This window comes from Ictidomys tridecemlineatus, assembly GCF_052094955.1.
Source record: "Ictidomys tridecemlineatus isolate mIctTri1 chromosome 8 unlocalized genomic scaffold, mIctTri1.hap1 SUPER_8_unloc_1, whole genome shotgun sequence".
Classification (NCBI taxonomy): Eukaryota; Metazoa; Chordata; class Mammalia; order Rodentia; family Sciuridae; genus Ictidomys; species Ictidomys tridecemlineatus.
The window spans coordinates 365,143-392,767 of NW_027520958.1; the positions used below are offsets into that span (position 1 = coordinate 365,143).

General features: G+C 34.1%; 1 long non-coding RNA gene and 1 pseudogene across 1 annotated transcript in view; both read left to right on the forward strand.

Annotated features, from left to right (window-relative positions):
• The window catches only part of LOC110597434 (uncharacterized), a 313,342-nt gene that overhangs the window by 236,220 nt on the left and 49,497 nt on the right, over positions 1-27,625 (forward strand). The window lies entirely within an intron of this gene.
• On the forward strand, positions 8,995-11,252 carry LOC144372280 (reticulocalbin-1 pseudogene; annotated as a pseudogene).

A 27,625-nucleotide genomic window follows, 5' to 3' on the forward strand; every position in this document is an offset into this window, starting at 1 on the left:
TGTTAAAATGCATAAATATAAGCCTAATATTATTTTTATTGAACAAATTATACAGTTGAGTTTTCTTTATGTTACAGTCATTCCTTGTTCAATGGCAGAGAATACAGAACTAATGTTTCCAATCTCTTCTTCATGAATCTACTGTGGTTTCTGTGAGATGATAGAGAATCCTCTTGCATAGGAAAATGTAGGGTATTCCACAGTGAATCAGCAATAAGAAAAAAAAATAGAAGACACAGTATTAAAATTTTTATTAAAAAATAACAAAGAAATGAAGAGACTGAACTTTTAATTTTCAAATGCTATAAAATCTAGCACATGGAAATTATGTGTAATTTTCAAAGGTGAAGTTATTTGCTTATACAATTTTAGATTAGGACAGGAAACAAGATGCTGAGGCTCTCAGTTCATTGTAACAGTTGTCTTATTGACACTTTAAAGTCAATGCATTTGTGAGGACCCATGACTGCTTGGAAAAATATGGAAAACATATAAATGAATTGTTTAATAATTTATTTTATTTATTTCTAACTCTGGAAACAAATGCATCTGAAAATAAAAATGTTGGCCATTTTTGTCATTTTGAGGGGAAATTTGTTATATATCTTCCCGTATGTAAAGAGAACACATTAAATACCATTTAAACTGCCATTGATGATTGTCAGAATGTACATTATTATCTTGTTATATAATACATCAATGCCACCAAGTTTATTCAGTTACTTAAGATTGTTTACCATTACAACAAATGGTCTGGCACTGCGTTTTGCTTATAGTTCCTCTGTTCTGATTTTGTGTATATTTTCCCTACTTTGTTCTGATGTCAAGATGTAGGCTGGCATGTTTTACTGTACGCATCTAAACTGTTAATCTCTATTTCAATTTAATATAATTTAATTCAACTTAGTTTTATTTTACTTTACTTTTTTAAAAAACATATTTTATCCTGTTTCTATTCTACTGACAACCCTGAAAAGGCCATTAGAAATTCACGTAAAACAAAGATCCATAGCTCTGTAAAAGATCAAAGTCAATTAAGTGATTGACCATTACTCTGTAGTTGTATTATGATTCCTCAAGTTTCCTGCTCTTTAGTCAATATTCATTGTATTTCTAAAAGATACGTTTGCAAAATTATTGTTGGTCAGGTGAGTTGTATGACACAATGAGGACCAATTTGAAAAGCTGTTGATATGTTAAGATATTATTAGAATTTTATGAAGAAAGCTCCAGTAATTCTATTACATGAAAACTTTAAGTAGCTATTTTGAGGTTTTGTGCATATTTTAGAAGATAGTAGATATCTATCAAAACTCCCTTACACCTGCTTACAAAGTAATAATTTAGACTCAGTAATCTGTAAACACTCTCATGCCCAAGCTCTAAAAGTACCGTATACAGATTTACTTGATGAGATCGTCAAAATCCAATAACTGAGTCAGCCCCTGTGACAAAGAGATTTTAGGGAGAGATAGTATTAGAGCATGTGTTATTTGCTTACTTTGTTCTAACAGACAAAAATACACTTTTACTGAAATATAAACAGTGTCAATCATCATCCTTTATTTGAAATTGAGATTTTCCTTGTCTCTATTAATAATAGTTAATAGCCATTCCTGGCTCACACTGTGATGAGTGACTGTCCTCAATCTTCACATCAATCCTGAGCATTAAAAGGAGGAATTTCCTTGGAAAGTCATCGCTGTGCTTTTACCACTGTCTTTACTAAATTGCCTAGATACTTTCATTATACAATTAACCAGCAGCCTAAACCAATGAAAGCAATGGTGGGGTAAATAGTTCTTTATCAGGTTGCCACTGTCTATCCCAATTCTCTACCAACCCAGAGCCCTTTGCTTTAAGCTGTCTCAGTAGAAAGAGGAAGCTTAATCATGAAGCTCAATTTGTTTCCTTATTGAAATGCTTAAAAGCATTAACATGGGTGTAAGAAGAAGATTTTAAGGGTATTCTTTCATTTTATTTCCCATTCTCATGATAAATAAAGAAGTTCCCTTAAATAAGGAAGTTGGGTAAAAAAAAAAAAGAGAGAAAATTGAAGCTATGCACTGCAGAACTCTCTGGAAAGGGATTTTTAAAAAGGATTTTACCTCCCTCTGTAAGGTAAAGGAAAACTTCACAAGAAGGGTTCCAAAAAAAGAAAAGAAGTCAGAACTGAGATAAGCTTTGAGATATAACAAAAATGAAGAGCAGTGACCTCTGCCCATCAGGAACAGTGAAGATGGCTGCTTCTCTCTGTCCTGAGCCACCACGATGGCAGAGCAGCTTGAGAGCAGAGGTGGCTGTGAGGGTTGCCATGGCACAGAAAGCACTGGATAACCCAAAGTAATGATGTTGTAAAGGAATTAAATTTCTTGCCTTCAAATTTTATCCTGTAGTTGACTTTTTTTACTGTCCTAGTTAGCAGATCTGTTAAGGGCTGCAAAGTGCCTCACTTTGATATATAATTCAAGTCACAGTATTAAAGTCTATTAGAATTTTTACCTCTTTTTCATGAAACTGTGAAATCTCTCTGTAAACACCAAAAATGAAGGGACAAAAATCAGCTACTGTATTTTAAAATCAAAAAGGGAAATCATTGGATGCAAGGCAATGTATTAATAGAGCAGAATACTTTGGATTCCACCTTTCCCTTTGTTGGGTTCTGGTGACCATAAAGTAGTTTCTGATATCCCTTTTCTGAACACACTTGTCCTGTTTTTCTCATGAAAAGGGAGTTAAAATGTTGTGTCTCTAAAGAATAAGTGGCAAAAACTTATGTTTATTTTTATTATTTATTTTAAATGAATTATTTAAATGCAGAGTAAACAAAGGCCAATATGGGATGCAATCCCATGTTTGTTTACAAAGAAAGAGCAGAAGCAAGAAGCAAAGACAGTCTGATTGGAATGCAATACAGATGCATGCTTGACAGAATCATGGCCTAGCAGAAGGTAAAGAAAATGCCAGAAGCCAAAGTTACCCCTCCCCCCCGCCCACATACACTATCTAAAAAGGCAGGTCCAGTGGAAACAATCATTTTTTGCTCTTCATGCTTCAGGTGAAAGTCAGTCACCTTGGTACACAGGTCCTCAGTCCCACTTGGGACAAAGGGCAAATGAATTCAAGCTTGCCCTTGCCGTAGGGGAGCCACCTGAAGGAAAATAGCTATAGTTCCACTATCCACCAACTGGACTTTAAATAGGCAGTTAGGGTTCCTGATGGGAAAAAAAAAATGGTAGTATAGAAAACTAACAGCAAACTTGAAACCTACTTTTTTTTTTTTTGACAGAATTCTCAAAATGGCAGGTGGGAGAAGACTGTAAGGCAGAAATAGGTCACCACATGCATTCAATAATCCTCTCTGGTTGAACTTGAGGAGGCTGCTTACTAAGCAACATCACAGGCAAAGACAGATAGCTAGAAGAAAACAGCTTTTATGAGGGACGGGAGGAAAGATCTCAGCATAGCATACCTAGCTAGGCACTTCACCTGAACTAATGAGGAGAAAAAAAAAGCCCAGCTCAGTTATCTTGCTTTCCCTAGTTTTCCTGCAGCCTACTTCTTAATGGTGTCCTAAGCAGTTTATTTTGTTTAATTATCTAGTTCCATTACAAAGTGGGATGACTTTGCTCAAAATTGCACTTAAATATTACCTTCACGAGTGTTATTTACTATGTTCACGGACGAGTTTGTAGGATTTATAATATTCATAGAGAATGATGTATGCTTGTTTGAATTTAATTTAGACTGAAGGAATAGATAAAAGGGGAGGTTGAGAAAACCCACAGGATAGCATTAAGAAAATGAGGCAGAATAATGCAGCTGAAAAATGCAAATCTTTCAACGTCCATTAATACAGTTAATATAGAAGTAGAAGAAAAGCATGGACTTCCTGACTAGGTATTCTTAGAATTTACAGACTCTGAAAAGTGTCTTGTACTCTTTTAGTTGGTTTGGATTACTATGAGAAGCTAACATATATTAGCTTATAAAACAATGGAGATTAGTTTATTGAATTCTTAAGGTTAAAATTCTGAAAGCAAACTGTGTTCTGGTGAGGCCCTCTTCTGTGTTGCAGAATGTTGAATTTTTGTTTTATACTCACATGGAAAAGAGTGAGAGAGAGTTGTTTGGCATTGCTTTTATATGGGTTATACCCTCATGGCACATCGTTTCTCCCTAAATTCTTACCTCCTAATTCCATAACACTTGGAATTAGGTTTCTGACATATGATTTTTAGGGGGACACAAACATGTAGGCCAAAGTTTAAATATTCATTAAATAAAATTAGTATGTGCCTATTGCTAAGTAAAGAACAAAGTTAGAGCTTGTCTTCTGTGAGTGAGTGTTAATTGACCTAATATAGCTAGTGGTACACCTTGCAACAGACTATTTGACTGAAGGACTATGTCACAGAAATATTTACAGTAGCTGAGTCCTTGTTTAAAAATAATTCTGAAATTCACACACAAAAAAAATTACACTGACTATTAAAGATTCTTAGAAGAAAATAAACAGTATACAAATCATCAATAGTTCATTCTGTCTGTGGTAACATCTTTGGGTCTCTTTGTAAAATATACTTTATCACTTTGTATTGGAGTTCTTCTTTAGAAAATGGGATGTCATTGAAAAAGAAAATGAATAATTTTTCTGAACAAAATAAAAGTAATCTCTTGTATCCACGCCAATATTAAAATAAATGCAAGCATTAAATAGGCATCTAAGAAGACACTAGAACTCCTTTAATTTAGAAAGGTCCTGTTCTTTAAATACAGCTGAGAGAGAATGATCTATCTTATCTGCCTGAGAGTCAAGTCAACCAAATATGTCAAATTCCCAAATTGTAAAAAAGCAATATAGCAATGAAAAAGTTCAAAAGTAATAGACAAGTAGGTATCACCTTAAGTTCACCGTTTAATTGGGGACAGAGAGCATATGCACATGGAAATATACTCCAGCATTATTGCATCTCCTTACTGACACAGAAGCTCAGTAGTACATATGTGCTAATGGGATAATTAAGTGGCCTTCTCAAGCTGCTTACCAACTTCCTAACTTCTGAAGAGTGGTTTTGTAAGTCACTTTGACATTAAAACAAACTGGTTCAATAAGAAATTGCTCAGCTGGATCTGTTCTCTCTTGTTTCCCTTCTTTTTTTTTTCAGTCAACTATTAACACATTTAGATAAGATTATTCTATTACCAGATTAAGTGTTTGCTGTTTGTCGTGCTAGAAACATCTATTACTCTACTCCTGCATTGTGGTTAATGTTGACAAAATTATTTATGTAGCTTTCCTCATAATCTTTTGGTGAAAATGATTAATGCCACTTGTACATTCAACACACATTATGCAAAAACAGAGTATCTCTTCCATTTACCACCCAGCCCATCAACTGCACTTACAATATAGCCAGTTCCAGAATGAACCCGAAGTGAAACTGTCTCCCAAAATAAAAATTATAGTTAGCAGTTCATTGATAATGAAGTAATTCTTTTTCTTTTCATATCATCTTCTCCTTAACTCTAATATATAAATAACTGATAACTAGTTCAAACTGTTTCTCAATTGTATTGATTAAACAATATTGTTAGGTATTCAGCCAAGTTCATGGATAAATAAGCTTGAATAAAGCTATTGATTATTTCCTCCTTTTGGAGAGTCAAAAGGCACATTGATAGTACATGTGGATGCTGAACAATTCTGCCATAAAATATTTGTTTGTATTCAGTGAACACAGTGTTTTTCTAAATGTAATTTAACTTGTTGCATTTTGATTTGCAAATTTTCCATTATATTAAAGAATTAATCTAAGGAATAAAGAAAGCAAAATACTAGAAACACATAAAACCCCTCCTTGGAATGAAAGGTGGTCTTTAAAGGTGGGAGAAGAGGGGGTGGTAGTCCTTGTGTATTTCATATTGTTATGAAGGGGTATCAGAAACTCTAACTTATACAAAATAAAGAGATTTCTTCAATTTCTAAATGCTGGAAAAATCCATATTGAAGGATCTGGCATCTCATAAGTGTCTTTGGGCCACATTACCCACCGAAGAAAGCAGAAAATCTAAAGAGCGTGCACTACAAGTCAAGAGAGCGAGGGTGGGGTGGGGCAAAACCACGTTTAAAACAACTATAGTTAATTTACTCCTATGACAGTGGTGTTAATCTATATGTGAGGGCAAAACCCTTATGATGTAATCACCTCATAAGCATCCCACCTCTCAACACTATTCCATTAAGAATTCAGCTTGGAACCCATGAGCTTCAGGGAGCACATTCAAACATAGCTGTAGCAAACAGGGCACTTTTGTCACTGATTCTGCCTCAGTGTGGACAAACTGCTTTATGTCATTCCATTATAACCCAGAAATTAACCAGGTTATCATTACAGAAGAACATCTCAAGATACAAAACTGTCTTTGGTGAAATCTTTAGTGTAAAGATAGAAAAATGTTACTATCAAAAAACTATTAATGATTCTCTTTTTTAAGAGAGAGAGAGAGAGAGAGAGAGAGAGAGAGAGAGAGAGAGAGAGAGAATTTTAATATTTATTTTTCAGTTTTCGGCAGACACAAAATCTTTGTTTGTATGTGGTGCTGAGGATGGAACCCGGGCCACATGCATGCCAGGCGAGTGCGCTACCTCTTGAGCCACATCCCCAGCCCGTATTAATGATTCTTAAACACAGTGTCTCTCAAAGGACAAATATCTCTATTATGGATGCAGTTGAAAAAAAGAATAAGCATTGCCATATGCAAAGGACTTTTGGATTTTAAATGTGCAGAACTGTTTAAATCCTGAATTTGTTATTCCCTAAATCTCAAATTCCTCCACCCCATTTCTCTGACTTTATCTTTGTGTAGAACTGATAAATAAATGTATGAAAGGGTATACATTTCATGCTAAATAAGTGTCATGTGTTATTATTTTTATACATGTTAGTTCTAACCCTACTTTCAATGGGGGAAAAATTGTAGACTGGAGGTTGAAAAAAAAGGCTACTGAGTCATATTTCCAATCCTTTTTATTTTTTTTCTTTTGAAACAGGACTTGCAAAGTTGCTTGGGGCCTTACTAAGTTCCTGAGACTAGTTTTGATGATTAACTCAATTTGATTAATAGACGAAATTAACTCCAGAATGCGAAGGACTAGAATCAAAAACAATTTATACATATATTTCATATAAAGTAAAAAATGATTATCTTATTTCTTAAATCTGAAATTCCAGTTTAGAACTTGCTATAAAATGGTATCACTAGCAGTATGTGCCTGATAACTGAAGACTTAAAAGATTACACTGGAAGGTATTGCAATGATCTGGAATGGGACAATTTGTTTTGACATGAAGTTGTCATGTCGTTCATCATGATAAAAAAATTTAAGACACCTTGCTCATTGTTGAGGGTACAAATGGCAATACTGATTGAGAAGCTGATGTTTCAATAAAATGTGTTCAGTTTACAGTGAAGGCTATAGGGTCATATGAGCACACAGCTGTGGTATATGTGTATGTGCATTCCAAATGTAAAGCAGGCATCTAATATTGTAGAGAACATTGGAGAAAACAATTGAGAAATATTCATTTAAACAAAAGTAGGCAATTTTTTTTTCCAGGAAACAACCCTGTGAATGATGGTAAGGATATGAAACAGGCATGTGCACAATGTTTATATATATATATATATATATATATATATATATATATATATATATATATATATATATATATATTTGGGGGGTGGTTGGGTGGGCGGTACCAGGGATTGAATCCAGGGGTGCTTAATCACTAAGCCCAGCCCTTTTTATTTTTTTTCTTTTGAGACAGGGTCTTACAAAGTGTCTTAGGACATCACTAAGTTTCTGAGGCTAGCTTTGAGCTTGTGATCCTCTTGCCTCAGCCTCAGGAGCTTTCGGGGTTACAGGCATACATGCATTACTGTGCCTGGTTCACAGATCTTATTTTTGTATAAGGATATTTTGTTTTTGACATAAAATTTCAGCAAATGCTATATATAAATGCATAAATTTTATATCCCCTTTTAATAATAATTATTATGAAAACTCTCTTACAAAAGCAATTTCAGCATTGTTATTTATAGGTTACATTAAAATATAACTGAAGTCTTCTCTAAACTTAAGAAAATTTTGTCAAAATTGGAATTCCTAATCACTTAATTGAGTCAATGGAAATTAAGGTCCTAATTCACTCAGATGAAGAAGCAGTTTCTTCTATTACTTAATGATTCGCAGAGAAAGGTATAAGCAAGAAGTTTGTTTGGAGGACACATATGCAAAAATCACTAATGATAAATCAAAGGGAAGAGATGTTTTACAAACCTGAAAATTCAAAGTGATGGCTTCTTTTACCATTGTCTCACCTATGGCTAATTTATGTGACACTCACAAAAGAAAAATGTTTCTGCCACCTACAGAAAAACTGACCACATTAAGATCTAGTGTAAAATAAATGGAGCTGCCTGATCTATGACACTAAAAGGATATGCTATTTTACGCGGCAGATTCATGAAAGAATCAGAATATTTCAGAAAGAAGGAATGAATCCCCTCATTATACACTTAAGGGAAGAGGATCATAAATGAAAAATTACTGAGGTGCTAAGATTGGAACTTCAATTTTGGTTCTCAAACACTTCTGTAGAAAAAAGAATTCAAAACTTTCGATATTCAACCCAGATCTGTTTTCTACCTCTTTGCGATTCCCCCCTCTAAAATCTTAATGGCAAATGTGCAGTGATTTTAATTTACATGCACATCCCCTTGGCAGTCCTTCTTTCCTGAAGTACTTGCCATCTCTTGTTTCTGAGATGTAGAGTAATGAGTCAGTTGCTGTAGTTAAGACAGTGAGGCCCCTCGCGACGAGAGGCGGGGAGGGGCCGAGGCGAAACCCGAGCCGGGTGCCCACCACCCCGGCTGGCGACGTGGCTCGGCGGCCCCGGCCTCCCCTGGCTGCTCAGCGGCCAATGGGCGCGTGAGCCCGGACGCCCGAAGCCGCCCGCGCGAGGTCGGGGCGCGCCCCTCGGCGGGGCCCGGGGCGGGCTCTGGCTGCGGCGCCCGCCGTCCCTCCCCCCGGCGGTCCCAGTCCCGCCGCCGCGCTGCGAGCCCCTACAGCCGATCCGCCGCTCGCGCCGCCCGCTCCTGCCTCCCTCGCGGCCGCCCTCTCCTCCGGACCATGGCGCGCCGTGGCCGCTGCCGCCTCCTGGGGCTCGCCCTGGGGCTGCTGCTGGCGCTAGCGCTGGCGCCGCGGGCGCTGCGGGCCAAGCCCACGGTGCGCAAGGAGCGCGTGGTGAGGCCCGACTCGGAGCTGGGCGAGCGGCCGCCCGAGGACAACCAGAGTTTCCAGTACGACCACGAGGCCTTCCTGGGCAAAGAGGACTCCAAGACCTTCGATCAGCTCACCCCAGACGAGAGCAAGGAGAGGCTGGGGAAGATTGTTGATCGAATTGACAGTGATGGGGATGGCTTTGTCACCACCGAGGAGCTGAAAAGTTGGATCAAACAGGTGCAGAAAAGATACATCTATGATAATGTTGCTAAAGTCTGGAAGGATTATGATAGAGACAAAGACGATAAAATTTCCTGGGAAGAATACAAACAAGCCACCTATGGATACTACCTGGGAAACCCCACAGAGTTCCAAGATAGTTCCGATCATCACACCTTCAAAAAGATGCTGCCACGTGATGAGAGAAGGTTCAAGGCTGCAGACCTCGATGGGGACCTGACAGCTACTCAGAGGAATTCACTGCCTTTCTACATCCTGAGGAGTTTGAGCATATGAAGGAAATTGTGGTGTTGGAAACTCTGGAGGACATCGACAAGAACGGGGATGGGTTTGTGGACCAGGATGAGTACATTGCCGATATGTTTTCTCACGAGGATAATGGCCCTGAGCCAGACTGGGTTTTGTCTGAACGGGAGCAGTTCAGTGACTTCCGGGATCTAAACAAGGATGGGAAGCTGGACAAAGACGAGATTCGCCACTGGATCCTCCCTCAAGATTATGACCATGCCCAGGCCGAGGCCAGGCACCTGGTATATGAGTCGGATAAGAACAAGGATGAGAAGCTAACTAAAGAGGAGATACTAGACAACTGGAACATGTTTGTTGGAAGCCAAGCTACCAATTATGGGGAAGATCTCACTAAAAATCATGATGAACTTTGAAGAGACACTCACTATAATGTGGCAGATTGTCATACGCTTTCACTCATTGTCTTGGGTGGTTGCTACAATTGTCTAATTTACAGTAGTTGTGTCCCCCCAAATGCAAGTTTATACCTCAGATTGGGGTACAAATGATTTTTTCACTCAAGATTTACTGGAAAGTGCTCATCACTATTTTTTCAGTAAGATTTCTCTCAAAGCACATTACAATCTTGGCAAATTGCAATTCTGCATGGGGACACATTGCTACAACATGACTTTTTAAGTTTTTTTCCACTAAATTTAAATGAAAGGGGAATAAAACTTGAAAAAAAACCCTATTATTCTTAAGGTTGGGTGGGAGGGGCAGTATATGGAGTGACTGCTACATATTTTAACTATCAGGGTTTTTTGTTGTTGTTTGTTTTTTTATTATTTGCCACTGCTAAAAAGTTGGAGAAGTAAAAATTCTGATGAAGCTAGATAGTGGCATTGTCCCAGGTAGCCTTATTTCCGAGCAAGTCTAACATTTCAGATTCTTTCTTCCTTTTTACTCTGAGCTGTTACTGTAAGTGGTATACAAAACCTCTGTGCATTTTTATGTACAGACCTGCTAATGTGCACAATAAATTCACATTTTCTTTTTGTTTTTATATAAACTGAGAAGCAATCAAGAAAGATAATGTGAACAAGAAAGGAGTTTTAAGAGGTAGGGAAAAGACGAATGTCAAGCATTTGAAGAACTATAGGAAAATGATAAACACTTTAAATATACTTGAGAAAATTTTCTTGACAAGTAAATGAGGTAGGTATGATCTTTGAAATAGTGAATAGAAATACAGTCCGTTTCTTCAATGATCCTCAATTGGAATGAGGCCGTGGGATCACAAGAAAGCAAAATGTAGTGGAATTCATTAGTGAACATGAATCCCTCACCTCGGATCTGCCTCCAGGATTGTTGACACCGTGGGATTGGGACTGACTGTGATGTTCCGAGCCATTGACTGAACTGGCAGAAATGATGACTACAAGTTGAAATTCCACCTTGTGAGTAGGAAGTGAAATAAAGGATCCCGAGAGGATTTTCTACTGTGAAAAAAAAAAAAAAAGACAGTGAGCATATCTCAAGTCTTAAAAGGATTTTTATATTTACACTGAAAACCCTGCAACATCTGATTGTCAGTCCTTTCCTTTGTGTTTACTCGAAGAAAAATTTTGGGGTGGGGAAGAAGAAATTTTTTTTTGAAGCAGGAAATTATTTAGACTGAACAATTTATGAACAGATATGTTATATTCTCCTTTTAGCCTCATCTTCCTTCTTCTTGCTGTGTTTAAATTGTAAGCATATTGAGAGTTCCTTAAAGGAAGGATAAGTTCTGTACTGTTGTGAGTGCACACAGTGCCTAAAGAATGCCTCATACCTAGTTAAAATTTTAATAGAAGTTTATTATTTAGTTGACAAACCCCATAATGCTAAGTGTATATGTAAAGGTTTTGTCTCTTCATTTTTCAACATGTTTAAGCATGTTGATGTTTTGTCTATGTTCATTAAGGCAGAGTTTCTTTAATATGGATGGATTTTATAAAATGCACACCCACATACACACATATATCCATGCTAAATTTAGAAGCAAAAAGCAACAAAAGGCATAAGACATTTTCTTAGCTGTCTTCAAAGATAAGAAAAGACAGAAATAATAACAACAAAAGCAAATGACTAGAATATTCTTCTATGTACACACGACAAAGAAATTTACCAACTATACTATTGTCATCTAGGAGAAAATGGTCCTCTTGGGAATCCAGGTGCAAGTAGTTTGACTAAAATTTCTTAGAAAACTAAGACAACTTCCATACCTCTTTAAAGCCATTCCACAGTGCAGTTTTCATTTTTCCACCACTGTTTCTGAAATTGTGCAGCTGCAGCTGGAAATATAACAATAGTTCAGCATACTGGCATCTATTCCCTGATTTAGAATCAACAGGGAAATAATTGTCAAGACTTGAAATGGAATGCATATAATTGTTGTATATTTAACAATTAATATGAAGCTGTTTAATTCAAACACCTAGAGATAGTCGTTAAGCAAGCAATACTGAGTATTGCATTTGGAAATGTCTAAATTTAAATTTAAATATTTTATGACTTGATTTAATTTATGAGGAATACTTTATTCCTCTTTCAATCATGAGGATTTCAGTACAAGAATATAGTTAAATAGATTTCTGTGAGACACATATGTGTGCATATGTATATGATATGTAACTCCTATTACAAATGGTCAATAAAGCAAACATTTTTAATTGTTCATTTTGTGCTCAAATTCATGTAATTTATTTCTTTCAATATTCATTCTAATAAGCATATGGGTAAATATAAAAACAAGAATAATGAAAACACAAACATTTTTCTTTGAATTCTCTTTTGAGTGTATGCCTTTTGAGATTTTATAAATGATATATGTGCAGAGTACATACTGCTAAATAAAAATGGTGGAAAGAAAAGAACAAAATGGTTTCCTTTAAACTGTTGGAAAAGTAGACCAATTTTCTATCAATATGTGCTCAAACTAAAACCAATTAACCCCAAAAAGGAGTGATTTCTTTTACTTTAAAAAATACTGAGTAGTACATGCAAATATTGTCCAAGATTTATTCATATTTAAACAATAAAAGACTTAATATTTATTAAATACTAGGCTATAATTATCTCCATGGTTTGATAATATCCCTCTATTGCTTTCTCTGTTTTACAAATAAGATAGATGAAATATACAGAGGTACATACAACTAATATGTGCTAGACTTAGACTTAGATATTTTCCTTATTCTCAGGCCACAAATGTAGCCTAAAGTAGTAGTTTGAATAGAAATAGCAATCAAATTTAGATTTTCAAAGTGTATGCTATTATTGAAGCCTGATAGCTTTATTTAATGTATTTTTTCCACCCTTTAAAAGTTTGATGAATTTAGAGCTCTTATTGATGAATCTTTTACCATATACCACTTTAAGTACTTTTAAGAGCTTTCTTATTGTTTTGTACTTTTTCTTGTTTATTTTGTTTGCCTTTATTTCAAGTAGCTCCTGGGATCCATGTTATCTTAAGATGGATGCTTAAGATACAGTTCCAATTTAAGATATTCAGCAAAATGAGAGGGTCTAGGAATAGAACAAAAATTGTTATATTATACTGCAGGTAGTGACATGGTAGAAGCACACCTTGTATAGCTATATAATGTGCTTGATGTAAAAAAAATCTGTTTTAGAACATTAATAACGTATGAATGTGCAGAATGGATTAAAGAAATATGAAATTGGGAGATTGAACAGGGAAATAAGACTTTCTTAGTGGGAGAGTAGAGAAAGACTGAGGATATATAATATAAGAAAGGTATACTATAAGGAAGTAGGCATAATTGTTGAAAACTGGATATTAGGGGTACAGACAGAAGACTGGGTTTACTTCTTTTTAAAAAAAAATGTTTATTTTTTAGTTGTAGTTGGACATAATACCATAATATTAATTTTTATGTGGTGCTGAGGATCCAACCCAGGCTGCCCACATGCTAGGTGAGCACTCTACCACTGGGCCACAATGCCAGCCCTGAGTTTACTTCTTATTTTCTGTAATTTGTGGCTACTTTAGAGTAGCTAAAGAGCAATTGGTAGGATGTAGCTTCTGATTTAAAATTTTATAGAGGTACAAATACACACTTAAAAATAAGAAGAAAGCAGTTAGTTATGTCTTTGTTTTCTTTCTCAGAAATAAATGTGGCCTCGTTTGAGAGAGAAACTCATAGTTTAATGACTAAGGTTCTTTCAAGGAGACATATAAAATGGAGAGTAAGAAAAAGACTAGTTCAAAACCAGGTGTGCTGGTTACGCCTGTAATCCCAGAGGCTCAGGAGTCTGAGGCAGGAGGATTGTGCGCCAGCAAAGGTGAGGCAGCCAGGAACTCAGTGATACCCTGTCTGTAAAATACAAAATAGGGCTGAGGATGTGGCTCAGTGGTTGAGTGCCTCTGGGTTCAACCCCTAGTACCAGAAAAAAAAAAAAAGAAAAGAAATAAAGAAAGAAAAAAAAAAAGAAAGAAAGAAAGGAAAGAAAAAGACTTTTATAAGAACAAAAATAAAACTTAATTTTTAATTCCACAGCTATATAGAAATGTTAAGAATTTTTCTTTTGATTTGATTAACTAATTGATACAGAAAATAAAATCAGAAAATTAAGTCTTCAATAAAGAAGAACAAAGTTATGTCATTTGCATGAAAATGGTTGAAACTGGGAAACATCATGCTAAGGAAAATAAGCCAGACTCAGAAAGTTAAGGGTTGTATGCTTTCTTTCATGTGTGGAAAACTGAGAGGAAAAAAAATAACTAAAAAATGTTCTCATGAAAATATAGGGAGGTCAGTTGTGTAGGTGAAGTGGATTGGAAGGAAGAAAGAGCGGGGAAGGAAAGGGAAGTACTGGGGAATGAAGTTTACAAATAATGATATGTGTATGTAGGAATATGTCAAAATGAATCCCACTATTACTTATATCTACCAATTTAAAAAAGATAATTAAAGCTTTAATATGTGCTTTTCAGTCCTGAATTATTTGATCATAAATTGATGTTATGTTGATACTCCTAGTCAGTAATTATGGAATTTTACACACATTTAGCTACTTTATATTGTAGGTAATAAAGAATAATTGACTTTTTACTTTCCTTTGGGGGAAAAAATATATTCTTAAAGAAATGTAAATGGTACTTTGAAAATATTTCAGTCTATTGAAATGAGAGAAGTAACAAGGTGGCACCTGAATATCGATTAGTTTTAGAGACTTTTTATCCAGGTAACAGAGGGGCCCATTAAATCTTCAGATGTTACTGGATCATGACAGATTTTTGCCATAACAGGTAGGCTTCAATGGGAAAGTAATGCACTTATCTCCTAAATGGCAGACTTGTTGTTAAAGTAACCTCCTAACCTCCTAATGAAACCTGCCATTCATTTCCAAATATGGCATATAATTTTCTCTTGCAAGAGAACCAGTTTATCACCAAGTCTATTCTGTCTTTTCAAATCCAGGATATATTCCACTGGGGTATATTTGCTAGAACATGAAACTCAATACAAATCCACCTCCCCTCTTTGAAGAAGGTCTATTGGGTGATCTCATCAGGGGAGGAAAAACAGCTATAGTAATTTTTTCTTTTGTTGACTAGTAATATAAAATTCATCACTAATATTAAATACAACATTTTCTTTATGGAAAATATATGTAAAAATTTAAAATATTCAGACTAAAAGTTATTAAATTTTAATTCTATAGAAGTTATTGGACTAAATCTCTGAAAATATTTTAAGAAAGTTGACTTTAAATATTTTATATATAGCTCTACTATCTACAGTATTACTGACCTATTAAGGCAGGAAATGGTTAATGAAAATCTGGACCCTACAGGAGATAAGTGCTGAATCTTCATTTTTTTAGGTCAAGAAAAAGCTTCTGAGAATGAGATCTTAAAGAATAGACTAGTCTTTGAAAATCAACTTTGCACAATCTCCAACAAACTACAAAGTTTATGCAAAGTAAGACTACCACAAATTCAGCCTTAGTCAAATTATTCTGTAATTAATGTTATCAGTCTTACCCAGAGTATAACCTATTGACCTTGCTTTCAAGATTTGTATTTTCATTTTGCAGTAACTTATATTATAGCTTTTTGATTTATATTTTATTTTGTAACATAATCCCTGATATTTAAATTACCAGTAATGTGAGAAATTTAAAAGTCCCCTTACTCACATTTTGTGATGGTAAGTTTGGTAAAGATATCTTTTAAAACTCATATTTTCAGCAAATATAGGTGAATTGTTTTTAATGGACAATTAAATATTGTGCTTACCAAATGCAATTTTATGGAAGTGCACACAAACACTTTAAAATGTGGAAGCAGTTATACATTCACAGCTTTTGAAAGGAAGTAAGTCCATCCTTTACTTTAATGATGTTCTCATTTAAGATACCTTAGAAATCAAAATTAATCTTTTATTAAGGTATTAGCCTTTAGTTAAAATATAGGTAACTGAGTTACTTATATTTTTGATAATTGGGATTGATTGTATTTATTTATTGTATTTTCATATTTTTAAAAAATGATTGAAAGGTTTAAGTGCATTGTATGAGTGCTTTGCAATTAATTAGAAAAAATATTCTAATGAAAGCATAAAATGTTCACAGACATTCAAAACCAAGTGTATGTTCACCTCTTAGAGTGGTAAATGCAATCTTATTTGCTCCCAGAACAATAATAGTTATTTTAGATAAATGCTATTGTATGGTTTCTTTATCTCTTTTGTTCTAAAAGAAAGGAAACAAACAGAGAAATTGCAGTTCTGAACATATAATAACAGAAACAGAGATAGAAAATATAGAGAAAATAGAACAACTTTATTAAAATTGCATGGGAAGCTAAAAAGTAAGAATGAAGAAGTAAATGCTTTTGCTTACATTGACAGGTTTTCTGAGGCTGTGCTGGATTTTGGTCTCTTCTAATTCAAAAGAGTAAGAAAGCTTAGAATTATACACATGCAAGGAAACAGCACCTTCTCAGATATTTGGGTTCAACAAAAGACTGTGTAATACATATATTTGTAGTTTCAAAACCAATTTGTGCTATCAATTATGATTCAAGATAAATATCTTATGTACAATTACCTTGAGTAAGACTAGGAGAATCTTAGAGAAAAATCTTTTTAATAGTCCTTTTTTATTATATTAGAACTTAAACATATATACTTTAGATAGTCAATAACAAACACCATTTTTTCTCTAAAATTCCTCATTTATTATTGTTTTTATTATTAAGATTAATTTTAAAATTAATATTATATCTTTAGCTCATCTGCTACATTCTTCTATTATTGAAATGGGAAGAAAGATCAGTAATATTTAAAGAACATTAATTATTATTTATCATCTTAATAATTATTCAGTAAAAACATAAATCATGTCCATCATCTCTCCTAATTTAGTAGCTTACTTAAAATTAAAAATGGTCAGATAATAAAGAAACCAGAAGAGATCAAGCATAATGTATGTTTCCTCAGTAATATTCACAACTAAGAATGAGGTGTATTGCAATTTTTTCTGTCCGTGTGGATCACAAAAACTAAGAATAATGCACACTTTTAGTAACATTTGTTTTTCAGATCATAGGTTGAGAACAATGGATGCAGCATGACATTGTTAGATTTGGATTTATAATGCTTGCTGATTTATATTAATAGGTACTTTCTGTTTCTGACCTACTAAATACAAAAGGAGAACCTAAAGTTTCTTTGCTAGGATATTTCCCAGGGTAAATGCAGGTTAACATGGATAAAGTTTTGAGTATTTCTTCTTATTTTGATTGGTAGGAATTAAAGTTAGAGATAATTTAAGATGATTAGTAGCTGGTGATTTGGTTTTAATATTCTCAGTTGTTGCATGGGACATGGTTAGAGTTGCAAGCTAAGTTTCTTAATTGAGGAAGCAGTTCCAATCATTGTCACTGTTATTTCCCTTTTCACCATGATCTCTGGTCCTTGTTCTTATTTTCCCCATATTTTCACCCAGAGCATCCTAGTCGTCCATGCAGAAGAGTTCTCACATCCTCATGTGTCTTTCTAGTTTGCCCCTAGACTTAAGCATTATGTGAAACCTTTGAAAGCTGGCACAGTTTTCTCAAAATCTACATTTTGCTTTCCCAGCATTTTTGTCTGGAGTAAAAAAAGAGCTTGACTGATAATGACTTGGTTTTACTCCAGTCTTCAGTCTGCATAAGCCATGAAAGTTTAAGCAAAATGCCATATGCTTTTCATCTCTTGCACCCTTTAACTTTGGCGATACAATTTAATCATCCACTGAGTTTTAGGCAAATTCCTCCTGTTCCTTCCCACTTACTCTGGATTACTTAACTCTGGACTTGAGTTCTTGCTCTGGTCCTTGTCAATGGGTTCTATGATTTGACATTTGTATCTGTTTGTTGGCTTCTTACTCGGTAATTCTTTGGAAGTCGTTTTGGATTTCTGCAGTTTAGACTTCCTGCTTCTCTTTTGTTTCCGCTTAACTTTCCAATTTTTGTATCTTCTGCTACCAGTAATGATAAATTCCTAAGATCAACAATAGCTCATAGACCACCCAACCAACTGCAGCCCCCAGGCCTAACATTTGTTCTTCCTTGGAGTTTCACATTCATTATGTGTAAAACTTTACTGCTTAAGAAGAAAAGTCCTTCTAATGCTGAATTTACATGCTATTTTTGTTTTTTTCACATAATTGAAACTATTGATATAGGCATCTGGCATGGTACTCTGAGGGAATTTCTTGCCTAAGTAACTAGAGCCAGGAAGGACACATTCTTTAAAACATAAAGATAGGAAAAGTTTGCAAGAGCACAATGCAGTCTAAGGGAGAATATTACAGGAGAAGATGTTATATGGAAGACGAGACATGCTTTTTGAGTAAACATACAGAGAGATCCTTAATGCAATTATAAACAGGGAAATGTTAACCTAAATCACACTGGATAACATTTTGTTTCCTCTAGATTGTCAGCTGTCACTCATATTAATAATATCGAACAGTGCAGGAAATGTGGATTAAGGAATCTGGTAAGAACATTAAAACAGTTGTCATTATATTAATTTTCACATATTCTTATATTAAACATTTTATTAATTATTACATGCCAATATATCATCAATATACCAATATATCCTCATGTGAACATAACAATTATCAGAAGATCTCTCACAGTTGTTCCACAAGGTATAGAAAACAATTCTTAGAGCCATGATTTTTTTTTGCAATAACAAAAATCAGGAAACAACTAAAATAAACATTGATAGAGAGTAGACAAGGAAATGGAGGTATAAACAAATTGTAGGCTATTATGAAAAATTAAAAATATATGAATAAGTTACACTACTACAGACAGTACAAATTTATCTTAAATTAGCATTGACTAAATAGTATAGTTGTCACATTACTGTGTTTCATAGGTATTTTAAAGTTCAGAAGCTGTATAATATTATATGATTAACCATGCATAAAATATAATAAAGTCCTAAAAAACACAAATATGCTACAAAATATAGGATATAATTGTTGGACATAAGGAATAATTAGAAAAGAACATGTAGATGGACTTGCTCAATAAATGTTTGGGGTTTGGCAGTGGAGTGTTAGTAGTTCTTAGTAACATACTTAATTAGTATTATACTTAACACCACATACATGTCAAATAAATGTGTGAAATATCAAGTTAAAAGTACAATAAAGAAATATATTTGTTTTAAAATAAAATCTTCTAGTCCTTAAAATATAAACAATATGCCCTCTGCCAGTTTTCATATGATGAGTAAAGTGTTTATTTCTGTCTTAGAAAATACCCTTATCATTTAATGAAGAATTAATCATTAAGTAGTAAAGAATAAGTGTGGGCTAGTTTGAGCATCTAGAGGGTTTCATCTCAGGTATTTTAAATCTTAAGTAATCACCTTTTAGTATTTCCCCCTTTTTACTTCTATTGTGGAATTATATATGATGTTTCACTATGTTTTTGATGAAAGCAAATATAAAAATACAATTAGTAAAACAGTAGATGTTGCCAATTCAGAAAGGATCTGTTGTGAGCTCTCCTTTTAAACTTCAGATATATTTAACAAGACAGCATTCATTTTATGTTTGCCTCAGCATAAACCCTCAGCTGTCAATATGACAAAATCAAGTGAAATGTGAGCTAGTAGAGAGCAGAATCACTTATCCTCTACTGCATATCAAGAAGCTTTAAAGAAATACTGTCAATTCTGACAAGGCTTTAAATACTTGTAACTGACCAATGGGCAGAAGATAAAAACGTGAAGCAGTTTATTCAATAGCACCAACAGAACTCAAGTGATTGAGCAGTTAGCGAATTCTTGATAGTTAGCGAATTCTTGATAGTTAGCAAATTCTTGATAGTTAGCAAATTCTTGATAGGTCAGCCAGTATTCACTGTCACCTTATAAGAGCCTCTTAAATTTTCAGAGAATAATCCATGTGAGTACTTTCCATTGAGTACATTATGAGAGGTTCCATATCAGCCCAAAGTGATGGCCACTAGAGGTACTTACTAATAACTCCCATTATGAACACATCATCGCTCAAGAGTGCATGTTATACAATAAATTTGTTTTTCTCTTTTATTTTGAATATTTTTGAACAAACAACAGAAAACTGGGAAGTATATCATCTTAGGGATAGGGAAGTCTGTCTATTTTTTATAATTGTTCCTTAAGCTCAGAACTGTGCCCCACTAATTGGGCAACTGTGGCACATAAACGTAACCTTTCTCCATGAACTTCCATCTTTCCTTCAAAGCAACTTTTCCACAGGTCAAGGGTAAGTGACTGAAGGCACCTAGAAGTCTTGCCCTGCATCCTTACCCTGGCACTAATGGACTTTTGCTGTAACAGGAGTGTGATCGATGACCTCTGCCCATCACATGGGTTGACACACTCTTATTTTCCTATCCTTATACAAACACAAATATTCTGCTAGAAAATACATAGATTTACCTTTTGACTCTTAATTTTCATGAAATTACAAATGGGAAAAAAAACCAAAATCAAAAGAGTGGCTATAAGGCTCAAAATGAACCGTTGAAGTTTCTGGCTGCTTTGATATAAATAAAGATAGGAAAAGAGAGCTGAATGGTGGTGTCATGAACCCATTACACTTAAGTCTGTGGCTTTTCCTAACAATCCAATCTCCCAGCTACTCTAGTCTACACTCTTCATATCCTCAATATCCTCCAGAGTCAACTTTTGGGCCACTAGGCCTGATAAATAAGGACCAATCTGCTGTCCAATTGAGCTTTGTATTTAGGGTGAGTAAACTTTTTCTGAATGGTACATATGGTTTCTGGGATCCCAAACAATTAACTCTTATAAGTGTAATAGGGAAGTAGACACAAGTAACACCTAAATGAGTAAGAGTCATTGTTTTCAAATAAAACTTTATTTATGGATAAAAAATGCAAATTTCTTTTAATTTTCACCTGGCTCAAAATAACAATTTCTCTGCTTTTTTTCCCCAACCATCTAAAAATGTGAACTTTCCCTTGGCTTTCTGCCAAACAAAATTAGGTAGTGCACTTATCTTATAGTATCATTGGTACATCCACTGCCAGTTGAGAGAAATGATAATATATTTAACTTAAAGCGAATCATTTGTTTTAAATAATCTAAACTACAGCAAAGTAACACTCTTTTACATACTCACATTTGCATATCATGGACCTTCTACCATTAGGGATGGACTTTCATATATTATTGTATTTGCTTGCTATCAGTCAAATAAAACAAGAAGAAAAATTTAAAAGCCTTCTTTGGGAAAGAAAACTGAAACCAGCAATTTTCTTTCAGGTACATGGGTGATATGTTTTGCTTTATAAATATCCTTAACTAATGCTCGGCCAGAGTGGTGCACCAGTGTGGTGACTAGCCATAGCTTCTGAGAATTTAAATAATTTTCTATCTACATTATAAATCTGGTCACTTCTTATAGAAGCACATACCGAATAAATCTCAGAACTAATGTACTACATCTACATTCAGAAATCCAATTTCTTTAAAATACCTCTGAAAAACTAAGTAATTGAAAATATGTTAGATAATTATGACACTGCTGGGTCCTGGTAAGGATTCTCCTTGTTAATATTTAGCTGCCTTCAAGGAAATTACTGGATATCTGTAGTTATCTATCTTTTCAGAGTTCTATATAAAAAAGATCCCTGTTAAATTCTTCTTTTCTGCATGTATTTAATATTTCACTTTAAAAATTTTCATATAAGTACCACTCATTGAGTATGGTTCACCACCCTCAGTGGTCTGAGTGGTCCCTAATGTCATCCTACACTTTTCAGTTAAGTCAGTGGGCATCATTTCATAACACTTGCCTTGTTTTCCTCTGAAGCAATTTAAATATTTTCTGTAGTCTGCCCTGTCCTTTCTCCTTCCATGTGTGCTTGCTTGTTTATTTCTAATTCTCTTATCACACAATATGACTACAATTTCTGTGCATTCTGCTCCTTCTAACTTCTTATATCTGACACAGTGATTTCATTTTAACTACAGCCCATTGCATTCCCACCTGAAAAGGTGCAGCATCACAGTAAGCCATGCTTCCCACTGAACCCAATTAGGCCCACTGTGCAAAGGAACCTGGGCCTGAACATCCCTTGTGAGATAGGCAACATATGGTAACTACTATCAACACTGCTGGAACATCTGTGTATGAATGCATGCTGTGTGTGTGTTACATTAGTAGCCCATCTTTATATGAGTCTGAAGGAGGTGCAGAGGTGTAAGCAAAGAAATAGGGAGTGCAGTTGAGAGAAGAGTTTTTCCAGTTACTGTGACAGCTTTGTTTCCCTTTTTTGAAAGAATGGAGTTAAACATAATTATTCATTAAAATTTTTCTCAACTCATTAACAAAAAATTTCCCACCAATGGATTAGAAAATGTTGGGAACATAATATCAATCTTTGGATCACCATATATTAACCTTCTAGCTCAGTAATAAAAGTTAAAACAATGATAACATTAACAATGACTATAACTATATATGTTCATCACTGTCCTGAAATTTTTCATGAATCATACTATCTAATGTTTCCAAAACATATTATAAGACCTATTGTTATATCTATTTAGAGATGAGTGCACTGGCACATAAATAAAACTTAGCAATTAAAATAGGCAAACCCAGGACAGAACAGTCTTTATTTACTTAAAAACATATACAATGTCTATCTATCTATCTATACACACATACTAAGAAAATGCATATATATGTGTATATCACAAAGTCTCTCTCTCTATGTATATGTGTGTGTGTGTGTGTGTGTGTGTGTGTGTGTGTGTATATATATATATATATATATAAAATGTATTTTTTTTCATTTTTATTCCTCTGGAAAGTATGTCAAAAAGATTATAATTATGATTTGTAATTTTATAACTCCTTTTTAATATTGATACTAGCTTAGAGTTGGAGGCATATCTAGGAAGGAAGCAGAAATTCTTGGGAAAAAGAGGATAGTAAATGAAAATTAAAAGGCATGGTAAATGGGTAGAATAATAACTTTTTTTTCTCCCACTTTATTAAGTGGCAACTAACCAGAAGCTATGGCTAGTCATCATACTTAAGCATTACTCCTGGCTAAATTGATTATTATTTGGTACAGATATAGGAATTTATAATGAGGAAAGACTATGTAAGAATGTGCTTGCAATTATAAATAACAAATGAATGGCATAAGAAAAAAGAAGTATAAAAATTCCAAATATTTTGTTTGATTTAACAATCTACATAAAACATTTCATAGGTAGTGAGCATTTACTAGGGAGTGTTAGAAGTAATTTTATTTTAAATTATTCCATACATATTATAGACCACTTATTCTAGCCAAGGCATCAATAGGTCTTAGAATATTTTCATAAGAAATACCAATAAGTGAATATTAGATTTGATGTTGAATTGTACAACATTTCCTTATGTTTTAATTAGTTTTTAATTTTTTATTAGTAGATAGACACAATAGCTTTATTTTATTTATTTGTTTTTATGTGGTGCTAAGAATCAAACCCAGTGCCTCACAAGTGCTAGATGAGTGTTCTATCACTGAGCCACAACCCAGCCCATGTTTTAATAATTACCCAACATAAGTTAAAAACAAAATCAAATGAATGAAAAATGGAGCTAAGTACAAATAGTAATAAATTCAGAAGGAAAATGCTCTTCACAGAATCAAATTGTAAATGGAAGGTTCTTAGCAGAAACAATTGTATTATATGAAATTTGTTAATACTGATTGTACTGTAATGTAAATATTTGGTAAATCTGAACACTGCCCAAGAATAATCAGAAAAGTAGTTAAAGAAATTTAGAATCTCTGTGTACATTCAAGGGCTCTATGCCACAAGAAAACATTTTCAGTTTAATTCCAAAGCTAAATGTTGAAGGAAATATGTAAGTTAATCCAATACTGAAGAAATATAAAAGAGAAAAACATAACCATGTTATGTAGCATAAAAAAGGGTGAACCTTGATTATCTGTTAATGAAATTAATTATTTTAATCTGTTAAAGAAATACTTGAAATAGGAAAGCATATCTAATGAAGGAGCTGGCAAATAAGTGGAAATCTGCATATCATTTAGGATGGTTTGACTCAACTGAAGACTGATATGCAAAGAGTCAATACAATCAACATGACACTATGGAGGACCTTAGCTATTTAACAACAAAAAAAAATCAATTTTTCCCCTCTGAGAAATAAAACAGTCTCAATATTAACTTCCAATAGATGGAAGTGATATAAGGCTAAATCTTTTGAAGACATCAATCCATTTGGAATATGAAAGATCAGCAAAAAAGATACAAAAAAAAGTTTAAAAAATAAAAAAAACAAACTAATTGGAAGACAAGTATAAAAGGTGGAAGGCTTAAATAATTTTAAGTTATGGGAAGAATGGCTGAGAAAATAAAGAGAAACAGTGGGTTATTATTATTATTAGGATGAAAAAAAGAAGGTATATAATATGCCAATTTTTAGAAATTGGGAATCAAGGAAATTAAAGCATTAATGATAAAGTTGAAGATCCAAGCAAAGATGAGATTATCTTTATAAGGGATATGGATAGGAAAACAAAGAGTTCAAACTATCATTGTTTGCCTTCATCATGATTCTATATTTAGAATATCCAAAATACTCTACCATAAAACTTCTAGAACTCATAAATGAATTCCGCAAAATAGGAGGATACAAAATTAACACATATAAATCAATTAGGTTCATATACTTCAATAATGAATCAGCTAAAATAGAAATTAGGAAAACCACTCCATTCACAAAAGCATCAAAACAAAAACAAAAACCTTGGGAATTAATCTTATAAATGAGATGAAAGACCTCTAAAATGAAAACTATGGACACTAAAGAAAAAATTTGAAGAAGACCTTGGAAGATGAAAAGGCATCCCATGTTCTTTGATAGGAAGAATTAATATTGTCAAAATGGCTATACTATACAGATTGAAGGCAATCTCCTTCAAAATTCCAATGATATTCTTTAGAGAAATAGAAAAAGCAGTCATGAAATTCATTTGGAAATGTAAGAGGCACAGAATTGCCAAAGAAATCCTCAGTGAGAAAAGTGAAGGAGGAGGCATCACAATACCAGTCCATAAATTATACAAAAGAGATATAGTAACAAAAACAGCATAGTATTGCCATCAAAATAGCAAGAAGATCAATGGAATACAACAGGAGATACAGAAACAAACCCACATAAATATACTTACCTCATACTAGACAACAGTGCCCAAAACATATGCTGGAGAAAAGAAAGCCTATTCAACAAATGTTGCTGGGAAAACTGGAAATCCATATATTGCAAAATGGACCTAAACCCTTATCTCTCATGCTGCAAAAAACTCAACTCAAAATGGACCAAGGACTTTGGAATTAGACCAAAAACCCTGCCCATACTAGTAGAAAATGTAGGCCCAACTCTATAATACATCAGCTTCAGGAACTAACTTCCTAAAGCACAAGAAGTAAAATTTTTTTAAAAAATCAATAAATGGAATGGCATCAAACTAAAAAGCTTCTTCACAGCAAAGAAAACAATCAAGGGCATGAAAAGAGAGCCTACACATGGGAGTAAGTCTTTGCCACTTGCACCTTAGATAGGGCATTAATTTCCAGGATATATAAAGAAATTTAAAAAAAATTAACATCAAAAGAGAAGTAACCCAATCAATAAAAAGGAAATGGAACTGAACAGACCTTTCTCAAAAAAGGAATTCAAATGATCAACAAATAAATGAGAAAGTTCAACATCTCTATCAATTAGAGAAATGCAAATTAAAACTACAATGAGATTTCTTCCCACTCCAACCAGAACGGCAATTATCAAGAATAAAAGAAACAATAAATTTTGGTGAGGATGTGGGGGTAAGTGTACACTCATATATTTTTGGTCTGACTAAAAATTGGTACAAACACTCTGGAAAACGGTATGGAGATTTCTCAGAATATTAGGAATGGAACCACCATTTGACCCAGCTATTTCACTCCTTAGTAAATATCTAAAGGATATAAAAATCATCGTACTACAGTGATGCAGCCACATCAATGTTTATAGCAGCTCCATTCATAATAGCTAAGATATGGAACCAACCTAGAGGGCCATTAACAGATGAATAGATATTTTTTAAATGTGGTTTATATACACAATGAAATATTACTCAGCCATACTGAAGAATGACTTTATGACATTTGCCAGTAAATGTATGGATCTGAAGACTGTCATGCTAAGTGAAATAAGTCAATACCCCAAAGCCAAAGATTGAGATTTCACTGATATGTGGAGGCTAACCCATAGTAAACATGGGGAGGGAGAATAAACTTTTAGTAGATTAGACAAAGAGGAAGAAAGAAAAGGCAGCATAGGCAAAGGAAAGATGGTGGAATGAATCTTACCTAATTTTCATATGTACAAATATGAAGGTACCACAGTGAATTCCACTATTGTGCACATTCACAAGAATGGGGTCCTAATTAGAATAAGATATATTCCATACTTGTATAATTATATTAAAATATATTCAACTGTCATGTATAACTAAAAACAACACACACACACACACACACAGAGAGAGAGAGAGAGAGAGAGAGAGAGAGAGAGAGAGAGAGAGAGAGAAAGAGAGAGAGAGAGAGAGAGAGATTTGAACTAAGGAAGTAACACAGAGACTGGAGGATCAGAGAAAAAGCCCAGAGAAAAAGAGTAGACAAGTTAACAAGAAGAACAAGCTTCGGGCTGGGGATGTGGCTCAAGTGGTAGCACGCTCACCTGGCATGCGTGTGGCCCGGGTTCAATCCTCAGCACCACATACCAACAAAGATGTTGTGTCCGCCGAGAACTAAAAAAAATAAATATTAAATAATTCTCTCTCTCCTCTCTCACTCTCTCTTAAAAAAAAAAGAACAAGCTTCAACAATAAAGAGATGATTGATGACTATACTACTAAATAAACAAAGTTAGAGGAAGATAGAAATTAAACCGTGATATAACTGTACTTAAGAAAAGCAAAAGGGTTTAAATTTAAAAAATTATAAATTAATTTGTAATCCTCCATCATAATACCCATTACTTGTTTTTTTATAATGTGGATATCAGGCATATCTGTAAATAATATAGATCTAAATTATTTATTATAAAATTCTTCTTATCAAAACCTCACGCCACATATTACATATGTATTTTATATAGGTAAGTAGACAAAAGAAGATAATAGAGAAATTATTTTAGCATAAACATAGGATAAGAGTATAAGCTCTAATGACTTAGAATCCTGACCCCATTCCT